The sequence below is a fragment of the Bubalus bubalis genome, chromosome 3 (assembly GCF_019923935.1).
Source record: "Bubalus bubalis isolate 160015118507 breed Murrah chromosome 3, NDDB_SH_1, whole genome shotgun sequence".
NCBI lineage: Eukaryota > Metazoa > Chordata > Mammalia > Artiodactyla > Bovidae > Bubalus > Bubalus bubalis.
This window is the reverse complement of record NC_059159.1, coordinates 41,150,108-41,175,312: the sequence shown is the minus strand read 5'-3', so window position 1 is coordinate 41,175,312 and position 25,205 is coordinate 41,150,108. Positions and strand designations below refer to the sequence as shown.

General features: G+C 43.2%; 1 protein-coding gene and 1 long non-coding RNA gene across 4 annotated transcripts in view; both read left to right on the top strand.

Annotated features, from left to right (window-relative positions):
* NXN (nucleoredoxin) overlaps positions 1–25,205 on the top strand; it is a 161,036-nt gene that overhangs the window by 48,547 nt on the left and 87,284 nt on the right. The window lies entirely within an intron of this gene.
* Positions 1–25,205, top strand: part of LOC123465576 — a 46,749-nt gene that overhangs the window by 7,123 nt on the left and 14,421 nt on the right. The window contains exon 1 of one of the 3 annotated variants that reach the window (XR_006640814.1): positions 815–1,476. The exons of the other annotated variants lie outside the window; for them this stretch is intronic. This is a non-coding gene — a long non-coding RNA (uncharacterized LOC123465576). Of the gene's footprint in view, positions 1–814; positions 1,477–25,205 lie in introns of those variants that run through there. 3 annotated transcript variants of the gene reach the window in all.

Genomic DNA, 25,205 nt, shown 5'->3' with positions numbered 1-25,205 from the left:
ACAGTCACCTGTTTCTACTAAGAGACGCTAGGGTAACTTTGGGGCTTCTGTTGATGACAGAATTCATGGGTGTATTGAACCAGGTATGATACATTTCATCCTGCCAACAATGATTAGTGGTAGCTTTATAAACAGAGTGTTAAGAAGGATTCTGAGGCTTTGTTTGCTTGTTGCGTCTGTCGAGGCCGTCATGAAATACTCTCTACTTTCCTTGAACTCTGACTCCCTTCAAATAGAAGCAGAAGAAAGGAGCTGCCAGAGCATATACCCTGGAGCCCATCGTCAGAGTCTATATAGGATGCAAGATCTTGCCTCCCCCTCCCACTTTGGTCTATTTTAAGCCAGAAATAGCCAGAGGATATCCGAGAGCTCTGTTCAGAATGTCAGGAGCCAGAAGTGAAGTGGTTGTTGCTTCCTTATAATAGCAGATGACTTACACAGAGCCATCCACGGGGCACTCCCACCCTACTCAGCTGCTCAGCCACCGGGTTGCCCGGCACGTACTCCTCCCCCTCGATGGCTATGGTAAATGATACCTCTCACAAGACTCTTCCTAGGTGGGTCCTGGCTGCTGGCTGCCACCAGCACTCACACAGGGCAGAGCTCACTTCCTTGTGGCCCTAACCCTAGGGAAACTAACTCCAGAGATTCCTTTAAAATATATATTTTCTGCGACTTCCCTCATGGTCCAGTGGTTAAGTATCCATCTGCCAATGCAGGGGACGTGAATTCGATCCCTGGTCCAGGAAGATCCAATGTGACGCGGGACAGCTAAGCCCATGTGCCACAACTACTGAGCCAGCGACTACTGAAGCCCACGAGCCTAGAACCCGTGCTTTGCAACAAGAGAAGCCACTGCAGTGAGAAGCCCGTGCACTGCAACTAGAGAAAGCCTGTGCAAGGCCATGAACACCCAGTGCAGCCAAAAATAATGTTTTTACTGCATAGTTTCTTAGAAGGGGCTCAGGCCTTCACCTGAAATGGCCTGAATGGTTTGTTAACACTGGAGCTGAGGAGGTGATAGCACCAAAAAATGCTGTATTGTTTTGCTCAAGCCCTATGGTTTCCAAATAGGAGCCGTCATCAGAACCACCTGGAGGGCTTATTGATCTACAAAATTGCTGGGCTCCACCCCTGAGCTTCTGACTAGTTAGGGTTAGTGTAGGACCCCCAGATTTGTATTTCTTAATAGTTCTCAGGTGATGCTCCTGATAGGCGCCTGGTCCAGAGACCAGACTTTAAGAACTGCTGCTCAAGGTAAAGGCTTCCCAGGTGGCTCAGCAGTAGGGAATCCGCCTGCCAATGCAGGAGATGCAGTTTCCATCCCTGGGTTGGAAGATCCTGGAGGAGGAAATGGCAACCCACTCTGGTATTTTTGTCTGGAAAATCCCATGGACAAAGGAGCCTGGCTGGCTGCGGTCCATGGGATCACAAAGAGTCAGACACGGCTGATAACTGATCATGCACGAGTTCAAGGTAAAACCTTGCAACATTGGTTGGTAGCTAGATTGGGAGGCAGACTTTTTTAGGTGGTCTTTGCCTTATCTTTTCCCCCCTGGGTTTCTAAGTAGATAAAATATTTTTAAAATTATATACTATATGCTTGTGGTCCAAAATAAATCAAATGATGCACATAGGCTTATAATAAAAAGTGATCTTTCTCTGTCTCTTCCCAAGAGATACCACTTTTAAGTTTTGTGACCTTTTTCTTTTTTTAAATTCTGGTAATTATATCCATATCTCTAAATTAATATATGTTCCTGCTACTCATTCTCTATCAGTCCTTTTTCAATATTATTTATTGCTTTTCTGCTAAGATAGATGATTATTTAGCTCACTTAAACTGACCTTGCTACGGACTTCCCTGATGGTCCAGTGGATAAAGCTCTGCCTTCCAATGTAGGGGGCACAGGTTTGATCCCTGGTGGGGGAACTAAGGTCCCACATGCCATGGGGTGCAGCCAAAATTAAAAAAAAAAAAAAAACCAACTCCCCAGTCTTACCTCACCTTCCTGGTTCCTTTCATATGATTGTACCACTTATTTATGGATCTCTTGATCACATTTTTAGCTTTAAATAACATGCTTGTACCTTTACTTGTCCTCTGATGAAGACTTTTTGTGATTTGAGAATGTTGGTATCTTCCTACTCAGCCCTTCAGTTCTCTATCCCCTGCCCATCCTATTTTCTGTACCGTTTACTTTGTCGAAGTTGATCATATTTATATTCTGTTATATGACTGTGATTCATGCTTTGTGTGTAGTTGAAAATCTGTAATTTTGTTCAGGGCAAATCCAGGTTGTATCTTATAATTTTCTGGACAGCTTTTTGTTTTTCCTGAAGTTAGTACCTGCCCTTTTTTTCTTGTATTATTTATGACCTCAATACTACCCCAACTCAGTTCAGTCAGGCATTCAACTGAGTTTCCCTCTTTCTTCTCTCTCTCTCTCTTTTTTTTAAATTTAAAAATTTTTTGGCTGCACCACACAACTTGTGGGAACTAAGTTCCTTGACCAGGGATTGACCCTGAACCCTTGGCAGTGAAAGCTCGGAGTCCTAACCACTGGACTGCCAGGGAAGTCCTCTGAGTTTCCCCTTTTACCTTGGAGAGTCCCCCTTTCCTGGGACTTCCCGGTCCTTCAGTATGGACTGGTTATTCTCTGAATCTGCTACACAGCTGTCATTCTGGAACTTAGTTGGATTTCCAATTGGATTTTAACTCCAGTCACTGATTGAGTCCAAGCTTTTTTTTTTTTTTTTCCTCTCTTTGTGGCCCAGATAGCAATTATGAGTGTTGTTACCAAGGAGATCTTAAAGAACAAAATGCATTTTTCGAGAGCAGAGCTTTAAAATTTAGTACGTGAGTTCAACACAGGTTAAGTGTAAATGAGAATCAGCTGTCTTTGGATTAAACAGTACTATACAGGTTTTTTTTTTTTTTTTTTTTAAGAAGATTAAAAACGGAAGTATAGCAGAGATTCCAAATACTGGCCGCTTTCAGAACAGCCCAGCAGTTTTCCAGTTTGGACTTAATCTCCTCTGACTGGGTCAGCCTGGAATCAGGGCTGTCTCCTGAGGTTGAGGGGGTACATAGTATGGTGGGAGATAGTAGATGAAGATTTGACCCAAGACCTGAGTTGAAATCTTGCCTTTCACCCCTGTTAGCTAGTTGATCTCCCTTATAGTACAGACAATAAACTCAGACTTCCTGGAATATTGGAGAGACTCAATAAACCAAAGGACACTCGAGCACACTGGAAAACTGAGATGTTCTGTATGCACAGGCTGTCACTATGAAATTGTGATCACCTGTCGGATCTTGCTGCAGGAGCAGAACCCTGCAAAGACTGAGAGTGGGAGAAGATTAAATTAACATTTAACGCACAATCAAGTCACATTTACACTAAATTGGAAACATTTAATAATATGAACCAACATTTACTGCAGAAGCCACCAAGTCAAATGCCAGTATGGGCCTGGCCAGTGAGATGGGGTGAATTGGGCCATGGTGGGTACCCAAAATGGAGGCACACAGCTCATCCAAGAGTTTGGATGGCAACACTCACCTCCAGCTGATGTTGCCCTGCAAGAATGAGGTTGGCTTTTTGAAACTGAAAGTCTGGATTTTTATGTGAAACCAGCTAGGTTCTACATGCTACTAGCCAGTTTAAATTTTTTCTCAACGTTGAGTAAGCTAAACAAAACACAAGTCCAGTTCATCAATTTAAGGTCTCTGGTTTACTGTATGGGGATTAAATGTAACTTGCAGACATAAAAATTATTCTGAATTCCACACTTTGCTGATGATAGTGTTTGTCTTCTGCTGGTTTGGCAATAACTGTACGAATTTACACTATTCCCCGATACCTTTTTTCAAGAGAATTGAGAATAATGTTGAGCCAGACATGGCTAGAATGGATCCTTTAGAACCGAGAGAGAAACCTCCCTCTAGATTAATATTCATCTAATAATCTGCACTTTGGGGCGTGTTGGTTTGGCCACTTACCAATACACCTTATCCAGCTTTAGGTCTCCATCTTATGCACAGGATTCCATGGAGAAAATCTCATAGACTGATTTCCTTGTGAAGTCACATATGCCAGGTGTAACCTCTCTTTTCTCAAACTGCCACTCTTACTTTTGAAGTAAAATAGGAAGTTAAATGTCACTTTTTTTTTTAAAGTGGTGCTGGGCCATTAGGGCTTCCCTGGTGGCTCAGCGGTAAAGAATCTGCCTGCAATGCAGGAGACACAGGAGACATGGGTTCGATCCCTGGGTCAGGAAGATCCCTTGGAGGAGGGAATGGCAACCCACTCCAGTATTCTTGCCTGGAAAATTCCATGGACAGAGGCGCCTGGAGGGCTGCAGTCCATGAGCCACAAAGAGTTGGACACAACTGAAGCGACTTAGCATACATGCACGGGCCATTAGGATTCCCACTTCTGCACTCTGTACCTTTGGGTAGCACTTTATTTGCAGGACACTGTCATCGGCATCCACATTAGTTCCTGAGAGCAGTCCTGTGAAGATGATGGTGTTTCCAGATTTCTGGTCACAGTCTGCTTGAAACTTGCAGGCAGTAGTTTTCCTTTATCTCCAGTTATCTTCTCTCTCTCAAAATTACCACCAGCTCAGTTTCTCAGAGGAGTTGCCTTTGTTAACACAAGCCTCTTGGCTGGTGAGATTCTAGATAGAAGAAGGAACATGAAGTGCAGACTTGAGTCATTGAAGGACAGCTAGTGAGGAGGTGGAAGGGGCTATCTCTAGGTGATTTTGTAAAAAATAATTTATTTTTAATTGGAGGATGATTACTTTACAATATTGTGTTACTACCACCAGATATCAACATGAATCAGCCATAGATATAATCGGGAGGGAAGTATGTCCCCCACCCTCCTGAACATCCTTCCCACCTTCCACTGCATCCCACCCTCTAGGTTATCACAGAGTACCAGAGTTGAGCTCCCTGTGTCATACAGTAAATTTCCACTGGCTCTTTAATTTTACATATGGCAGTGTATATGTTTCAGTAATACTCTCTCAATTCATCCCACCCTCTCCTTCCCGCCCTGTGTCCACAAGTCTGTTTGCTATGTCTGTGTCTCCGTTGTTGCCCTGTGAATAGGACCATTTTTCTAGATTCCGTATATATGCATTAATATACAGTATTTGTCTTTCTCTTTCTGACTTATTTCGCTTTGTGTAATAGGCTCATCCACCTCATTAGAACTGAGTTAAATGCGTTCCTTTTTATGGCTAAGTAATATTCTATATTATATATGTACCATGATTTCTTTATCCGTTCATCTGTCGATGGGCATCCTAGGTGGTATTTTGAAATTAGCTTCACCCTCTTAACTTTCAGCCTGTTTCTGAAAAGGACCTCCCTCTGTTCTCTGCTCCTAGGAGCCCGGTGCCCTCTATGCAAAGCTTCCCACATAAGAACCCCCGCCTTTCTGCCAGATCAACCCAGCCCCTCTGACTGCCTTATGCTTCTTTTACATCCTGTCCCTGTACCCCTTCTAGCTCTCCATCAGATCACCCATTCATCTTCAGCAGGGCAGGGTGAAGTCATTATAAACCATTTTCCTGGCTGCATTGGGTGGGAAGATGGACAAGTGTATTTAACAGCAGTTGCTTTTATTATCTACAATCAATCATGTTCTCCAAATTCTAAGAAAAGTGGAATGTGCTGTTAATAAAAGAGAGGAAAGGGTGGCGTTTGGGGATGGGAATCATGTAGTTAGTATATACCTTGCATTTGCAGATCTAACAATGCTCTGATTTTTCAAGAGTTTTCAGCAATCTCAAAGGTTCTTGACAGGTAGTAATTTTTCCTGAGACACAGATTTGACTTGCAAACTCAGTTGTAACTCTCAACTAATTAAAACTCCTGTTGTGAAAAATGGCCCTTTCAAAAAGAATATCAGCTGCTCATATTAAAGATGTTAGGAAAGAAAAAGCAAAGATATCTAAAGAAGGGATAGGTCTTGGCCAGGAGGGGGAAAAAAAAAAGAGTTTGGGGTAAATGAAAAACTAGAATGATAAATTTTGCTGTGCTGGGAATAAGTCCACTGTCTACTGTACTTCATAGAGAAACAAGGAACGTTTTCCCAGTTGCTTGAGCCAGGACAACATTTTTTCTGGTGAGATAGTTTTGGAGAAAGTTGAAAAGGGAGTTAACTTGCAGTGGGAGGTGAGACATTTGAAAAAAAAAAAAGGCAGGGAAAAGCCAGAAGCCTCTGCAATCCTTTCTGTATTTATGTGTTTGGGGATTTATGAAGCTGTCTGGATGTTCTCCGGAATGTCAGGGCTCCACTGGAGCTCTGTCACTGGATGTATTCAGGCAGGTGCTGCACGGCCAGCTGTTAAGAGTACTGTGAAGGAAATTCCTGTGTTTGGTTCCTAGGAGGCGTGATTCTTTGAGGTTTAACTTTCTGTCCCTTTTCCACTCCATCTTTATATACACACAGACACACACACACACACACACACACGTGTGTGTGTGTGTGTGTTACCAGCCAGGGACAATCAGTGTTGAACTGAAAACTGAAGTTCAGTTTATGGTTGGTTGGTCCTTGCACCAGAATATGCTGGCTGCTCTCAGAGTGAACTTCAAAGCCTGCAGTTCCTTCACCTTCCCATCTCTGTTTTAGAATCTCCTCCCACTACCACACCTTCCACCTCCCATCTTCTGATCACCCAAAATTGCCACCTAGACCTGTCTCTCAGCTCTATAAAACTCTGGCTCCGGTCTGATGGGCTGTCTTTTCTAGTTATAGGAGTTTAGCAGATGAAGTAGTTGACATTGAAAGGATGAATGAGGCTTGGTCTTTAAATGTTTGAACTTTAAAATTAAATGACGCTTGATGGTTGCGAGGGAGGTGGTTGCTGGGGGAGCTGGGGCGGGGGTCTGGATATGGTGGTGGGGATGGGTGTGTTAGTGTTTTTTTTTTCTTTTCTAATATTTGTTTATTTTTGTGCACTGGGTCTTAGTTGTAGCATGCGGGAGCTTTAGTTGAGGCATGTAGGATCTAGTTCCCTGACGAGGGATCAAACCTCGGCCCCCTGCATTGGGGGTGCAGAGTCTTAGCCACTGGACCACCAGGGGAGTCTCTAATGGGCATGGAGTTTCACTTTGGGAAGGTGGAAAAGATCTGGAGATGAATGGTGGTGACGGTTGCAGAACAATGTGAATGTACTTAATGTCACAGAATTATATATGGTAAAATGGTGAGTTTTGTGGTATGTATACTTTACCAGGATAAAAAAATAATTAAAAAAATTGAGGGACTTCTGTGGTGGTCCAGTGGCTGACTCTGTGCTCCCAATGCAGGGGGCCCAGGTTTGGTCTCTGGTCAGGGAACTAGATCCCACATGCTGCAGACCCAGTGCAGCCAAATAAATAAATATAAATAAAATATATATTTTTTTAATTGAATGAGGTTTTCACAAAGAATATTGCATTAGTAATATGAGATCTTTAAGAGAATTTGGAAAATACAGAAGCACAAGAAAACAGAAACTGTAACTCTCTCTATGGCTAACATTTTGCCCTTTACTGGATTTGTATATCTTTCCAGCCTTTTTTCTGTGTAACTATAATTTTTATACAAAAGTGATACTAACCTATACACATTGCTTTGAAGTTTTCACTTACTATGTCACACATATGCTATGTCATCAAACATTCATCCACATAGCCTTAGTTTGAACAGTTGCTTGATATTCCATCATGCTGATCCCCAGATAAGGCTCTCTTCCCAGTATCGTATTTCTGCAGGAAGGGTGACCCCTTCCAGGGCCGAATGTGGCCTCTTGTCTAACGCTCAGAAATGAATTGTCTGAGGAGACACACGTGTTGACAAAGCAAGAGACTTTATTGGGAAGGGGCGCCCGGGCAGTGGGGTGAGGGAACCCAAGAGAACTGCTCTGCCGCGTGGCTCACAGTCTCAGGTTGTATGGTAATGGGGTTAGTTTCCTGGTGGTCTCTGGCCAGTCATCTTGCTTGGCCCATATCTAGTCTAACGCAGGGTCCTTCCTGGTGGCACTCACATCTCTCAGCCAAGATGGATTCCAGCAAGAAGGATGCTGGGAGGTTGGTAGAGCATATTATGGGCTGGTTCTTGGGCCCCTCCCAGATTCTCCTGGTTAGTTTTTGACAGCAGGCCCGTGTTCCTTATGAGGACCTCTTGTTGCAAGATAGCAAGTGCCTGGCCAAGGTGGGTGATTTTGCTCGATGGTTCACTAGCAATATGCACTCTCGTTGTAATCTAGGTATTTAGTACCACTTTTCAGAGCTTATAATATATATAGTTTGGAGATTAGTTCATGTCTGTCTGCTTACAGGAGTATAAACTCCATGAGGATAAGTACCACGCTTACTCCGCTGCTGCTGCTGCGTCGCTTCAGTCGTGTCCGACTCTGTGCGACCCCATAGGCGGCAGCCCACCAGGCTCCCCCGTCCCTGGGATTCTCCAGGCAAGAACACTGGAGTGGGTTGCCATTGCCTTCTCCAATGCATGCAAGTGAAAACTGAAAGTGAAGTCGCTCAGTCGTGCCCGACTCTAGCGACCCCATGGACTGCAGCCCACCAGGCCACTTTATCCCGAGTGCCTGGCTCATTGTAGGTCTGCAGACTGAAAGTGAATAATATGTTGCTGGACATGTCATTTTCTGATTGTTGTTCAGGGATTATCTGTAAAAGCTCCTTCGCCTATAGATAAAACTTTGTACAAATCTGTAATTGTTTTCTTATGAAAATTTCCCATAATTTGAATGGTTTGTGTTTCTTTCTGATACAATAATACACACTCTGTGTAGAGTTTCAGAAAACATAGAAAAGAATAAAGGAAAACACAAAGCTCACCCCCTCCCCAATCCTTTTTCTGGGCTCTGGAATTAGTAGCATGAGGACCATGGTCTGTTCCTTCAGAGGTTTGGAATTGCCTGTGAACCTGTCTGAGCCCATTGCCTTTTGGGGCAGGTGGTAATTTGACAAGAATGTATAGATATTCTGCAATTATTACTACATTTAAGTTTTTTACTTCTTTGGTGAGTTTTGGTCTTTTATGTTTTCCTCAGATGAGCTATTAATTGGTGGAATTCTGAGGACATATTTTGTAATCAAGGTTCTCACCCATTACCAGTCTGTGAGGAAGTAACTAGCATTGCAGGCCCCAGGTAAAAGTGAGGCCTCCGAGAAACCGCATTTCTGGGGAGAGGGGCACCAAAGGGCAGGGTTATGTGAAATGCACTCTATGCAGGAACCTGAGAATCTCTTGGAAGGAGCTGCCAGAGTGTTTCAAAATTTTCTGTTGTATGCAGCAACGGCCAGGAACCTTTGTCTCCTTAATGACCCTGGCCTTGCTGAGGGTCTCTTTAGGGCTGAATAGCTGCAGCCTTTCACCAGATAAAGTCAATTTGTCCTTCAGGAACATTACTGAGCTGCAGGCCAGCCTCCCTCACTCACCTGGAAATGATGATATTAGCATTTACCTAGTTCATGTGAGGATTAAATGAGATATTGCCTGTAAAAGGTTTAGCGCTCACTAATGGTGAAGGTGTAAAAGCACCCCTGGGGGATATAATCTGGCTGGATAAAGCCAGAGCCCTTGGGGGGCCCACTGCGTGCAGGGAGACTGGCTGACGGGGAAAGGAGCAGCTCTCTGCCTGAGGAGGAAGCCACACTGCTGAGCAGACTAAGTGTGGGCTAAAGAGGGGTGGCTGCAGGCAGCTGTAGGAGGGGCGATCCAGACAGCAGAGATGGCCTGACAGCGGGCAAGGGCTCAGCACGGCGTGCTCCGGGCAGCAGAGGGCCTGCCGCTGGGGGCAGCGGTGGTGATGCCAGCTGGACAGGCAGTCTGGGGCTGTATCATGAAAGCCAAGGAGTTGCTGCTTATTTCCTCATAGCAGTTAGGTGGGGGCCACTGAGAATTTTCAAGCAGAGAAATGGTATGATCACAATTGTGGTTTAGAAAGATTGAGCATGAGAGAGAGGCTCAAGGCTGGATTTCTTTCTTGGACCCAGGTGGTCTCTTGGACCACCTTAGTAGGTGGTTGTGGTTTGTAAGGTGAGAAACAAGTCCCAGGCTGGTGGGATAGTGGTGGCAAGGAAGGTAGAACAGGAGAAGTCTGGAGGAATTTACAAATGGTGGTATCAGAGGTTTTTTTTGGTGTTTTTGTTGTCATTTTTGTTTGTTTGTTTTGGTTGTGCCATGCAGCTTGTGGGATTTTTAGTTCCCTGACCGGGCATGGAACCTGGGGTCTTGGCGGGGAAGGCATGGAGTCCTAACCACTTGACCACCAGGGTTGGAGAGGAGCAGGGAGGAGGTGAGCAGAGCTCAGGCCGTGGGAAGTCACACACAGCACCTTGTAAGAACGGAGTCTTCTTCCATCTCTCTTGCTCTTAGCTCCCAAATTAACCCCCTCCCCATCTTTCATTGGCTTCCCTGGTGGCTCACATGGTAAAGAATCTACCTGCAATGCAGGAGACCTGGATTTGATCCCTGGGTTGGGAAGATCCCCTGGAGGAGGGCATGGCAACCCACTCCAGTATTCTCGTCTGGGAAATCCCCATGCACAGAAGAGCCTGGCAGGCTGCATCCATGGGATCGCAAAGAGTCAGATGTGAACAAGCGACTAAGCACAGCACAGCACCATCCACCATCTTTTGAGCTGACTAGATCTTGTGTTAAGCTCTTGCTTTGAGAATGTACCCCTTTGATTTTATTTTATGGCCTCATCCCATTTCTGACTAATGATTCTTACACTTGGAATCAATGTCCACGAAGACAGGGTTAGCCCATTTATCTTTACCATTGTGGTCATAGGGACCCACTTAAAATGGGTTTATGAGAACTGTGCCCTACGGAAGGTTTGAAGCAGGGAGCTGCATTGATAATGATGTCGTCAGACTATATAAGAAATACAGAGGAAGAAGTGGGTTTGGGGAAAGCAATGGCCTCAGTTTAGACATGCTGAGTTTAAGGCTCCCTTGAGATAACCAGGTGGAGACAGCAGGCAAAAGAGGCCAGAAGGGAGGGGCCAGGTGAGGAAGGAATGAGCAGTCATCAGCACTCCAGGCATGGTCCAGGCTGTGGGGCAGATGAGCTCCTCTTTGGGGAGTGGGTAGGAGAAAGCCAAGGATGGAACCAGCAGTTCTGGCATTTTAGGGGCAGGCAGAGGGGCTGGTGTAGGAGACTCAGAAGAGCAAAGCACCAAAGCAAAACAGCCATGAGAAGCAAGTGAAGAGCTTTTCGGAAGAGTTGGAGAGCAGTGGTTTCAGATCACAGAGTGGACTGGAAACCCGACCATGGATTTGCCATTAGAAGTTATCAGTGACCTTGCTGAGTGCTGACTCTGTAGAATTCCCAGGGCACCTATGGGGAGTCCAAAAGCAAGCTAGGGTAAGGAAGAGGAGACGGTAAGTCAAAAAGGATGGTGCCAAGGAAGAGTAAGAGAGCAGTGGCTTGAGGCTAAATGGCTAGTTTCTTGGATGACAGTGACCAGAGTCAGGTCAGAGTCAGCTGGTAGGTTGAAGAGAAGTGGGAGTGTAAAGGAAAATTCTCCCCTGTTCGTGCCAGTCACTATCTCAGTGCTTTACATATGTGTGTCCTCCTCCATCTCCACTACATGCACGAAGGTGCTCTTCTCACAAAGAGGTGAAATAACTTAACGGTCACAGGGCATGGAAGTGGTGGGTTTGGGATAACAACCAGAGCGCAGCTGGAAGAGTTGGTTGTGGGAGGTGGGGCACCATCTTCTGAGACTGGATGCCCTCTGCTTTCGTGGTGAAGATGAGACAAGACTGTTGAGAACAGAAGACCTGGTAAACTTTTGAGCAGCTGCTGGGGCCCCCAGGAAGGGAGCTAGAGGAGAATCACTGAAAGCATTTCTGAGATGTAGAATCCTCCCGATGCCACTGAAGGGGAGAACTGGAGGATGGATTAGCAAGGAGAAGTAAATCAAGAGCAAGCTGAGGCTGTATTGATATAGTAGATGCTACCAATGGAAATGTAATTGATGAGACTGACCCCTGGGATATAGGCTAGCCAGTACGTCAGTCTGGGTAAGGGTGGAGAACCTGAGAGAGCACGGCAGCTCTGGAGGGAGCTGGTGAGGGCTCGTCACTTGGGGGCAGAGATTGCGGGGTGGGGAGCTGGACCCTGGGACTGGGAATGTTGGAAGAATTGGCATAAGAGACAATGCCAAGCCCAGGCAGGCCTGACTTGCATCAGGGCCAAGGGATTTGTGCAGGTGCTCTGCTGAGTTGTGAATTCAAACTCCAGTGAGGCCTAGGTGTCCTCAGGTATCCCTGGCTGAGAGGGTAGTCGTGTGGGCATGTTGGCTCATTGGGCTGAATCTGAACAATCATAAGATGTCAGATTGCCCAAGGCCAAAGAGGTAGCTCACTGTTGAGATGAAAGAATGGTAAGCAGGATTTCTGAGTTCGCAACTTTGGATTTGGGAGTATTGGGGGGTGTTAAAGATTCAGGATGTTGTCATCCTAAATGAATGGAAGTAAATGTCCCTAGCATGGAGGATGTTATGGGACTGGGTGGGCAGTCTTGATGGGTGATGGAGAGTTAGGATGCCCATGTGTGTTGAAGCCTGGAGATGAGTGAATGTCAGTTTGTAGGGTGGGCAGAGGCAGGTATAGACAGATGAGCTCAGAGATCACTGTGGTCTGCTAAGAGTGAGTGGTGGGTATTCCCAGGTGTTTCCTGAGGACCATTTTACATCTAGTTGGATTTTCTGAATTCTGTCCAACATTATTTTCCCAACTGTTTCTTGCCTTCAGAGGTATGCACTACCAGATAAATGTTGCTTCATGCTGTTCTCTGTCCCATCTAAGGACCAAGTGAGATGAAAGCAGGGCTTTCAACAATTGAGAGCTGGAGGATAGAGATTCTGTAACCTGCAGTAAGAGTAGGTGTGTGGGGAAAAAATGGGGCTTCCCTGGCGGCTCAGATAGTAAAGAATCTGTCTGCAATGCAGACCTGGCTTTGATCCCTGGGTCGAGAAGATCCCTTGGAGAAGGGAATACTCCAATATTCTTGCCTGGAAAATTCCATGAACAGGGGAAACTGGCGGGTTACAGTCCATGGGGTCACAAAGAATCAGATACGACTGAGCAACTAACGCTTTCACTTTCATGAAAAAGAATTTGACTCATTCTTCAGAAAACTGGCTGTAGTAATTTAACTTCAGTCGTGCTGAGATTATAGAGGTTTTTCATTGTTGTTATAACAATACTCACATTTAACAGCATTGTGGGATTGAGGAATTACACACTACATTGAAAGAACTTTGTAACAAAGCCTGTTTGATTGAAATAATTACCCCAGAAACTTGATTTAATTTATTGTATTATCTAAATCTTAAATTCACCAAGAGTTCCACCAGACCTTTTTAAAGTCAAGAAACTGAGACCATAGGTCTTCAGAACTGAAGTGAATTATGGACTCAGTAGCCAAACAAATATTGGAGTTATGAGCTCCCTGAGTCGAGTTCACAAAGGAAATAAAATGCTGTGATGAAACTCGCTGATACATCTTGGGCTCCTCCAGTTTCCTTTTCGATCCTCCTTCCTTTTGCCTCCAATCTGAATGTTACAAAGGAAAATAACCTTAATCAAGACCAGATCCCTTTGGGCCCAGGGGTCTGTGGCTCTGTCTCCGGTGCAGAGGACTGGGCCTCTCACAGACTCATTTGTCATTGCATGATTGATTACAGAAGGAAAGGCTCTGTTGTCTTGGGAGAGGTGATACTGAATTTTCTGGGTTGTTTTAGTTTGGGGTACTTCTAGTCGGATAACGTTATAGGTAGTTTTGGTGTTTCACTTCGTCCGTATACTTAATGAGTCTCTGTTTTGTGGTCTGTCCTGGGCCATGTGCCTTCCATAATGTAGGAGCTCAGTAAACAATTTATTGTTATCCATTAGGGGTTCTGTCCACAAAATCGATTACAAAACACATTATTTTTCTTCACTAATGAGCTCTGTGCTTTGTTTGGGATGTTCTCTCCTCCCTTTCCCATCCTGCTCATCCTCTGAAACTCCATTTTGCCATCATCTCAGCAAAGCTTTGCTAGAAAGAGCTGCTCCCTCCCATTGCTCCCATGGTGTACTTTGTACCCGTGTCCTGTTGAGCTGGAAGCAGAGATTTACCTCCAGGAGTTGAACCAGACAGGAGTGTCCGCAGGGCATGGGTAGCCAGAATTGGGCTGAGATGGTGAAGTGGGTCTGAGCCATGTTCCTGAGGTGACAAGCCAAGGCATGCAGAGGTACCGATGCTAATAAGTTCAAGGAGTAGGTGAGAAATTTAAAAATGGGGCACGAAGACAAGGGTCAGGAAGGAGGTGGCAGCATGGCCAGAGGACTGGGAGCAGGTTGACGAGGAGCAAGGAGGATCTGGGACAGGTGGCACAAGCGACAAGGGGGCACCTGTGACTTGGCTTTTGATTCATGAGTGAGAGAGTCCCAGACCCAGAACACTTCATTCTTTTGTTCACAGAAGAATAAGCTGTCTCACTGGAGGCAAAATCTATTTGATTTGTATCTTCAACATGTGTAGTGGAACAGGATACAGAGTGTCTGATAAATGTGAGTAATGAATGAAGATGAAAACATGTGGAAAATATCTGCCTTCTCATAACTGCCTGCCTTAGAAAATTTCTAAGGAGGAGATCTAATGTAAAGCCTGGTGACTATAGTTAATACTAGTGTACTGCTTGCTTAAAATTTAGTAAAAGAGTAGATGTTTAAATGTTCTCACCACATGTGTAGGGTCATAGATGTGTTAATTAGTTTAATTATGGTACAGGTCATAATATATATGTATAGAAAATCACTACATTGTATACTTTAATATATAAAACTTTAATTTGTCAGTTGTTCCTCAATGAAGTTGGAGGAAAAAGAAGTACAGTGAAACACCAAAAAAAAAAAAGAAAGGAAGAAGTTAAGGTGGTGATTGACCTAGAGGCCTGTTGGCTGCTGTAACTTACAAGGGTGCGTAATATTAAAGCTGTCAGTACTTTGCGATAATTTCAGAACTCCAAGATCACTCTCCCATCTTCTCTTCCTTCCTCTATAACATTCACTTCTGGGCCACAGGGATCCCTGGAATCCCTGAAAACTGAAGAATTTTGATTCCTTGGGTATTTACAGTAACTAATCCAGCTGGGATGTATTTTTACTACCAGGAGGTACTATCATTTAACTATGTTCTGAAATTGTAATGTTAAAGTTTTGGGATATGTTTATGCAGATTTTTACTCTGCTTATTTAGCTTAGTAAGTTTGGAATTTAATATATTAATGTTACTTAAAGCAAGAGATTTGATCTTTAAGCATTTTAAAAGCCCCCTTCCAAGGAAAATTATATTAAAAATAACTTTGTTTACAGCAGGAAGAAATAGAATAAAAGGGATCCTGAGCCACAGGAACCTGAAAGCTCGTCACTCCGTGTGGTTTTTCCTATTTGATAACCATGCTTTCTGGAATATGCAATTTTCTGCTTCCATCTCTGTTGTCGGCATGCCAGGATTTCCAGCAAAGTGGGCCCAGTGTTTTGCTGGAGGTTACTTTTCCTTGGAAGCAATTCAAATAAAATCATCATTCTGTTTCTCCCTTTTCATTTGGCTAAAACAATGCTTTGGCAGCTAGACAGGAGCTCTTAAGAGCTTCAGTATTTTTCTCCCAATCTTTGCCTTTCAAGAAGTGCCTTTTCCCCAGTGTGGTTTAAAACTGAGCCTAGAAACAAAAGCACAGAACTGATTGCTTGGAGACCAAAACTCTAGGGAGGGGAAAAGACCTAGAGGAGAAACACTGAAAGTTCCAGCTCTGCCCGCTGTGCGTGGCTGCCCATTTCAGTATGGTATGTCCTGGTCTCTGAGAGCTGTCACCCTGGCTTTGTTGGGCCTGCCACCATGCCAAGTTCCCAGCCCCACCATACTCTTGTTGGTCGGGTGCTTTCTTTGTTCCTGCACCCAAACTGGTAGCATTATACTATGTATTAATCCGTTTTCACTTTACCCTTCTTAGAAACAGTTCCTAGAGGTCATCCAGAATTTTACCTTTTTATATTCTGAAGTTTCTGATCATAATCCCACTTATTTATTCTCCCCTATATTGGGAGCCCAGAGTCCTAGCCACTGGACCACCAGGGAAGTCTCAATCATTATTTTTGAACTATCGCACTTGTATAGACATTAATGTGGTACCATCATGTTCAAATTGCAAGAACAAATAGAATGATGTTAAAACCTTCCCTGAATTTGGGAGGGCACACCATTCTTATTAATGTTCTTGCCATAATGTAAGTGACTTTAAGATAGTGTAGGTGAAAAGAAGAACCATTTTTATTTTTTTTTCTGCTTCATTTTACTGAACAGGAGAAGAGGAAGGTGCCAGGAGAGAAATAGTTTTCTGAGCACATCTGTCCTCTCTTCATTGCCTGGGGACTTTGTAGGTAGTTGAAGAACCTGCCTCATTGTCATTTTTTCCTGGTCTTGGGTAGGGCCATAGTCTCTCTGGGAAATTGACCAAATCTCCTTTCTTTGCCCATTGAACTGGGTGTCGTGTGGAAGAGTCTCTGCTGTGACTAGGCAGGGGTCAAAATCTTCATCTGTAATCACTTCTGTTCTGAAGCAACTAAGCCGAGACATCTTTTACTGGAGGCAAAAAGGGTGCTTGGACTCTAGGAAACTGACAAGCATATGGACTTTGCAAACAAAAGAAGAAAATGTGCCTTTCCAGGGATCTGCAGATGCTCTTCCCGTGAAATTACGTCACTGGGTGCTGGCATGGTTTGGTTACCAGCTATTTGCGCCTCCAAATTCTCCCAAATTCAAGGAAAGGATTTTTGGTGACTGTTAATTTTTCTACTCTGACTTCACTTCTTATGGAAGGAAGTTAACATATACTTGTGTTCAGAAAGTTAAGCTAAATTTTGTTGGTGAATATAAAAGAGATGAATATCATATAAAACTTCTGTGTGGTTCAAAATACCAGAAACGAGATCTAAATGACAAGCCATAGACTGGAAAAGGATATTTCCAACACAGACAACTGAGGAAAGGGCCATTTCCCGCCCTGCTTCATGCATAATGAGCTCTTAAAATCAATTTGACTTCAGTTTAAACAGAGAAGGAAATGGCAACCCACTCCAGTATTCTTGCCTGAAAAATCCCATGGACAGAGGAGCCTGGTAGGCTATAGTCCATAGGGTTGCAAAGAGTTGGACATGACTGAGCGACTTCACTTCACTCACTTTAAACAGAGAAAGAAATATAAACATGTTTATAAACATGAAAAAATGCTCAGTTCCACTTATGACAGAAATGCAATTGGTAAAATGCGGTACATCACTAGTTGGTTGGCAAAAAGAAAATTTGATAACTTATGGTGTTGGACGGAGAAGGCAATGGCACCCCACTCCAGTACTCTTGCCTGGAAAATCCATGGACAGAGGAGCTTGGTAGGCTGCAGTCCATGGGGTCGCTAAGAGTCGGACACGACTGAGCGACTTCACTTTCACTTTTCATTTTCATGCATTGGAGAAGGAAATGGCAACCCACTCCAGTATTCTTGCCTGGAGAATCCCAGGGACGGCGGAGCCTGGTGGGCTGCTGTCTATGGGGTCACACAGAGTCGGACACAACTGAAGTGACTTAGCATTATGGTGTTGGAAAGGCGCAGAGAAGCAGGCACTGACACATGTAAACTGATACCATTTCTTTGGCAGTGTCACTCAACACATATGAAACCTCTGACCTCCTGATTCAGTTTCTAGGAATTTATCCAACAGAATTTACAAAGATAAACAAAGATGAGATGGTTGGATGGCATCACCGACTTGATGAACATGAGTTTGAGCAAGGTCCGGGAGTTGGTGATGGACAGGGAAGCCTGGCGTGCTGCAGTCCATGGGGTGGCAAAGAGTGCAACATGACTGAGCAACTGAACTGAAACAAAGATGTCTTCATTGTAGCAATATTAGCTCCAATGTGAAACAGTGTAAATGCCTGTGAGTAAAGGACTAAGTAAATCATGATGTTTCATCTCCACAGCAGAATACTGACTGTTCAGTCATTGAAAAGATTTGTAGTTGGTGCTGCATAGAATGTGCTTATAGTTAGCTTCTGTGCCCAGTGTCAGTTTCCTGACTCTTGACTCCAAATTTACTCTTCTTGCCTGATCTATGAAAATGGTTCTGATCCTTTTATTTATTTTTGGCTGCACTGGGCCTTTGTTGTCACGCACCGGCTCTTTGTTGGTGTGTGTGGGCTTTCTCTAGTTGTGACGAGTTGGGGCTACTCTCTAGTTGCCAAATGCAGGACTCTCATTGCCATGGCTTCGCTTGTGGAGCACAGGCTCTAGAGTGTGCGGGGTTCGGTAGTCACATCTCTGGAATGCATGCTCAGTAGTTGTGGCCATGGGCTTAGTTGTCCCATGGCATGTGAGATCTTCCTGCACCAGGGATCCAATCCATGTCCCCTGCATTGGCAGGCAGATTCTTAACCACTGGACCACCAGGCAAGTCCCAGTTCCGATCCTTTTGAATGATTTTTCTTTGCCAGCTGAGAAGTAGTATATTGATAACAGGCCCAGTTTCTAAAAACAAGGGAGTGGGGGAAAGATGATATTTATGCTTATTTAAATATACATATGCCTGAACATCCTCTGGAAGTTACATGAGAAGGGGTTACCTCTCAGAATGAGACTGGAATCTGGGGGGTGAGAGACTCATGGGAAGGCTTTTTTTTTTTTTTTTAAACCATGTGTGTGTTTTGTTTTTATAGAGAAAATGACAAAACTTTGGTCAGACATTAAAGGAAAAAAAACTTGCATTAATGGAGAAACAGACTAGCTGGAAATATGAAATATTGTAAAGATGTCATTTAATCAGAATAAATTTATAGGTTTAATGCAGTCATAGTAAAGAAAAAAAAAAACACCCAAGTTGGAGGCAGGGCATGGTTTTTATTGTTAAGAAGCTTAGAGTACAGTTTGGGAGACAGAAACATAGTGTTCACCAAAAAATGCCTTGAACACTTACAAAGCAATATATCAAGCACAAAGCAATAAAATTGAATACATATGTATTGTGGGAACTTGGAGTCCTTTGAGAGAATAGACAGAATGGAGTTAATCAGCAAAGGATACTTAAAAAAAAAAAAAAACTAAAAAAAGATAAGCTGTAACAAGAAGGAAAGACTTTCCTATATTCTCTCAAATGTAGGAAACTGGCCTTCCAAACAAAGGCTTTTGCATGGAGTGAGGGAGTTCTTTCTCTAGCATATTTTGTGTTGAGAAGACCTATGTGAGAAAGTCTATGAACTGTGCCCACAATTCTTGTTCTACTGCTGAATAAAGTGGCTCAAATGCCTCTACATTTTCACTTTTGAGTTTGCAAATGACTGAAAATTAAGTAATCAAGGACAGACGTGGGATTGGGTTGACCATGCATGGAGTACAATGACTTGAAGAATCTGGAAACAATACTGACCATATTTGTTGGCATTAATTCATCAAAGCAATAATACTGTATAGAGAAAGTTTTTTTTTTTTTTTAAGTCATCAGTTCTGAGTATATATTGCAACTGAACTCCAACTTGGAACTGATGATAAATTCTTTTTAAACACACACACACACACTATTATGCACTGGGAGCTTTAAAAAAAATTCCCGCAGTATTTGGAAGACATTTTATCATCTCTCTGTGCCAGTTATAAGATTAGAAGTTAAGCCATAGATTGATTTAGAAGATGTGACATGTTGCTCCAGCCGAGAAGTGGATAAAACTTTTAGTAGAAAAATGATTGCTTTTGTAGGTCTTCACGAAATCTTCACTGTGAACAGGTGAAACGACTTTTAAGATTTTTCTCCTGGCAAATATGATAGGAGTATTTCATGATGATCCTCTTATAATGTCCATAGGAGATAGAAACAGATATTAAAGGAGACCTTAACTTGCTAACATTTCTTAAGATATGTTATCTATTGTGTGCTATTTCTCATTAGTCTAGTTTATAAGCATCACTCACAGTGGTGCTTTAACTTTCATTTCCTTTGGAACACAAGTGTATAAAGCCTCCATTTTTCATCCTTTGAGAAACTTCCCAGAAATAAAGAAATGCTGTTTTTGTGAATCATCAGAGGTCACCATGGTTTCTGTGGCTTTATTTTTCTAATTAGTGTAGGTCTGTCAAAATGTTATATTGAGGCTTTATTCTAAAGCTTCTTCTGTTTGGTGTCACTGAAAAGTAAACACAAAATCCACACACAAAAAGTAAACATGAAATCTTTTCCTTGCCGAAAAACAGAAAATTGTAGACTTTCAAGAAGGATGGTTGGGTAATGTTTGGGTTTAGAAGCATTTGTTGTGTCAAATTTTGCCATGTCTTATGAGATTATGACTGAGAAACAAAGATCAAAGAATTTTTTAAATCATTTCATTAATCTGTAACTTAAAAGTATATTGAGTTATATTATTCTTTTGCTAATTAGGACAGATTACTAGCAAGGGGTATATTTATTAAAAGTGCTAGTTTTGGTTTCCAGTTTTTTTTTAAAACACAAGGATCTCTTTTTAACATCAAAAGATAGAAGTTATCCTCACATAATAGAAGTTATACTTTTGACTTTTTGATCTGCTGACAATTTTTGGTGCTCAGGTGCTTGGAAAACCTTTGAAATGACCCTGAGACCCTCCTCGAGGGGCCCTTGGCCCATGTTTGGGAACCACTGCCGTTCAGTTTTCAAATTTAACCATGACGGCTTCAGTCCAAAGAAGTAGAATATGGGTTTTTGAAACAGCCCAATTGAATCTAGAAGAGAAAAGTCAGGGGTCAGAACTGAAATGGTTCTTTCTTTGTTGTTCCTATTCTTAGCAAGCTCTGTGGAACAGGAGATTAAGACAGTAAAAGTTATTTTGATTGTATCTTATTCTCAGATCTTCACATCTTTTATGTCATAATGTTTACACCTTTTCTATCCGCACCTATAGGTGCAAAAGCTGGAATGCCTTTGATTTGGGGCTGCAGTGTTTATACTGGGGAGGCCTGGGGTCGCCTGGGAGGTGGAACAGAAATTACAGGCAGGCAGGCGAGGCTACTGCTGTCAGAGCAGTGGGTGCTGTGTCTGGCACCGCTGAGGGTCAGCTTTGATGTGCAGTTACTTCTACAAATGTGAAAACAACAAAACAGATTCAGCTGATTGCTGAATCAGGTAGGAGGGAACCTACTTTTCCTTTTTTTCTGCCACTCAGTATATTCTGAAACTATTTATGAAAGTGGAAGTGTCTGAAGATGTGATCACATCCCCTTAAGGATGCTCCAGATCTGATATCTGGAAAAAGGTGCAGTTCGTTGTGGGATTTCCGTCTCCCACAGGACACTGTCATGTTAAAGGCTCTGAGCAGTAGAAGAACTTGCTGAACTTCATGTGGATCCAGGATTTCCCAAAAACTCATTTGGCCATGGTACTCCTGCTTATCCACCCACCCAACCCCCAAACATGAAATGCCTGGAAACATCATGCCGAGCACACTTTGGGAAAGGCTGATTTTATAAAAAATTTGGATTTTAGAAACCTCAGAAGCTGTAAGTATGTCTGAGCTGTACTGTGAGGATGCTGTTAGTAATGGTCTTTGACCATCTCCAGGTGAGGGGTCTGGTGTTTTCAGGAAAGCATACCTCAGATGGCCTTTAGGAAAGCAAGGATTTGTTCTCTGCTTGCAGTGAATTCTCTAACACAAAACCTTTCTCTCATTTCTCTTTGTATAAGTCACCGCCTTCATAAAATAATTACAGGCTTCCCTTGTGGCTCAGCTGGTAAAGAAGCAGCCTGCAATGCGGGAGACCTGGGTTTGATCCCTGGGTTGGGAAGATCCCCTGGAGAAGGAAAAGGGTATCCATTCCAGTATTCTGGCCTGGAGAATTCCATGGGCTGTATAGACTATGGGGTCTCAAAGAGTCAGACACGACTGAGGGACTTTTACTCACTCGCTTATTCACTTAATCATTCCTCACGGCTCCTGTTATTGTCTTCATTATCATAACATTATCATAACATTGGGAAGGGTTCTAGAAGGTCTTGTGTCCAACCATCAAGAAATATTTAAACATCAGCTCTCAGTCTTAAAATAGCAATTGTTTCTAACCACCTAAATTCATAGATCATTTGGAAGAACTCTTTAAAAAAGTTAGAAGGCTGGAGGAAAAGAAACAAGATGGGGTGGGTGGGTGAATTGGGGTGGTGGTCTCCATCTTTGTTCACTAGCTCAGAAGACGTCTTTTGAATTGGATAATTTTCCTGGAGGCAGGGCTAGTTTGTTCCCTCTAGAATTTGCTGACTAGGGATGTCTTCCTGTTTTTAAGGCAGGGTTTTCATTTTAACAAAATATCTCTTCCACAAAACAACTTAAATATCACTTGGAAATTCCGATGGGATTTTTCTTGTAAAATAGGTTTATAGCTTCTTAGAGGGTAACAGAAATGTGCATTTCTTACTGTTCTGAAGCCTCTGGGAAGGAAAGACAGCTGTGGGCAAAATATTTACAGACTGAAAAGAACTGTTATTGATGTCCATGGATGAGCTGTTCTCTTACAGGAGCTGTAATAATGATTATTAGCATTTGCACAGCACTGTATACAACACTTTTGTATGCATATACCATAGGATCCTTACAACAGCCCTGGTAAGGGGAATCAGATTGGCATTTTTTCATCTCCATTTACAGTTGGTGAAACTGGAGCTCATCAATTTCAGATGGTTTTCAGTTTCAGGAAGATTGAAATTGCTCGTCCAGAGCCATTTAGTATTAATAGGCAAGCACAAAGCTAGCGTGTTTTTTTTTTTTTTTTTTAGAAATCTTTTAAAAACATTCATTACCTACATGCCAGTCATTCAGTTCAGTTCAGTCGCTCAGTCATGTCCAACTTTTTGCAACCACGTGAATTGCAGCATGCCAGGCTTCTCTGTCTATCACCAACTCCCAGAGTCCACCCAAACCCATGTCCATCGAGTCGGTGATGCCATCCAACCGTCTCATCCTCTGTTGTCCCCTTCTCCTGCTCTCAATCTTTCCCAGTATCAGGGCCTTCTCAAATGAGTCAGCTCTTCACATCAGGTGGCCAAAGTATTGGAGTTTCAGCTTTAACATCAGTCCTTCCAGTGAACACCCAGGACCGATCTCCTTTAGGATGCACTGGTTGGATCTCCTTGCAGTCCAAGGGACTCTCAAGAGTCTTCTCCAACACCACAGTTCAAAAGGATCAATTCTTCGGTGCTCAGCTTTCTTTATAGTCCAACTCTCACATCCATGCATGACCACTGGAAAAACCATAGCCTTGACTAGATGGACCTTTGTTGGCAAAGTAATGCCTCTGCTTTTTAATATGCTGTCTAGGTTGGTCATAACTTTCCTTCTAAGGAGTAAGCGTCTTTTAATTTCATGGCTGCAATCACCATCTGCAGTGATTTTGGAGTCCAGAAAAATAAAGTCAGCCACTGTTTCCCCATTTATTTGCCATGAAGTGATGGGACCGGATGCCATGATCTTCATTTTCTGAATATTGAGCTTTAAGCTAACTTTTTCACTCTCCTCTTTCACTTTCATCAAGAGGCTCTCTAGTTGTTCTTCACTTTCTGCCATAAGGGTGGTGTCATCTGCATATCTGAGGTTATTGATATTTCTCCCGGCAATCTTGATTCCAGCTTGTGCTTCCTCCAGCCCAGCGTTTCTCATGATGTACTCTGCATATAAGTTAAATAAGCAGGGTGACAATATACAGCCTTGACGTTCTTCTTTTCCTATTTGGAACCAGTCTGTTGTTCCATGTCCAGTTCTAACTGTTGCTTCCTGACCTGCATACAAATTTCTCAAGACGCAGATCAGGTAGTCTGGTATTCCCATCTCTTTCAGAATTTTCCACAGTTTATTGTGATCCACACAGCCAAGGCTTTGGCATAGTCAATAAAGCAGAAATAGATGTTTTTCTGGAACTCTCTTGCTTTTTCGATGATCCAGCGGATGTTAGCAATTTGATCTCTCATTCCTCTGCCTTTTCTAAAACCAGCTTGAACATCTGGAAGTTCACGATTCACATAGTCAGCTCCTAATCTTGTTTTTGCTGACTGTGTAGAGCCTCTCCATCTTTGGCTGCAAAGAATGCAATCAATCTGATTTTGGTGTTGACCATCTGGTGATGTCCATGTGTAGAGTCTTCTCTTGTGTTGTTGGAAGAGGGTGTTTGCTATGACCAATGGGTTCTCTTGGCAGAACTCTATTAGCCTTTGCCCTGCTTCATTCTGTACTCCAAGGCCAAATTGCCTGTTACTCCAGGTGTTTCTTGACTTCCTACTTTTGCATTCCAGTCTCCTATAATGAAAGGGACATCTTTTTTGGGTATTCTAGAAGGTCTTGTACGGAGAAGGCAATGGCACCCCACTCCAGTACTCTTGCCTGGAAAATCCCATGGACGGAGGAGCCTGGTAGGCTCCAGTCCATGGGGTCGCTAAGAGTTGGGCATGACTGAGCGACTTCACTTTCACTTTTCACTTTCATGTGTTGGAGAAGGAAATGGCAACCTACTCCAGTATTCTTGCCAGAGAATCCCAGGGACAGAGGAGCCTAGTGGGCTGCCATCTATGGGGTTGCACAGAGTCGGACACGACTGAAGCAACTTAGCAGCAGCAGCAGGTCTTGTAAGTCTTCACAGGACTGTTCAACTTAAGCTTTTTCAGCATTACTGGTCAGGGCGTAGACTTGGATTACCGTGATGTTGAATGGTTTGCCTTGGAAACGAACAGAGATCATTCTGTTGTTTTTGAAATTGCATCCAAATACTGCATTTCAGACTCTTTTGTTGACTATGATGGCTACTCCATTTCTTCTAAGGGATTCCTGCCCACAGTAGTAGGTACAATGGTCATCTGAGTTAAATTCACCCATTCCAGTCCATCTTAGTTCACTGATTCCTAGAATGTCGATGTTCACTCTTACCGTCTCCTGTTTGACCACTCCCAATTTGCCTTGATTCATGGACCTAACATTCCAGGTTCCTCTGCAATATTGCTCTTTACAGCATCAGACTTTACTTCCATCACCCGTCACATCCACAACAGGGGGTGTTTTTGCTTTGGCTCCGTCTCTTTATTCTTTCTAGAGTTATTTCTCCACTGATCTCCAGTAGCA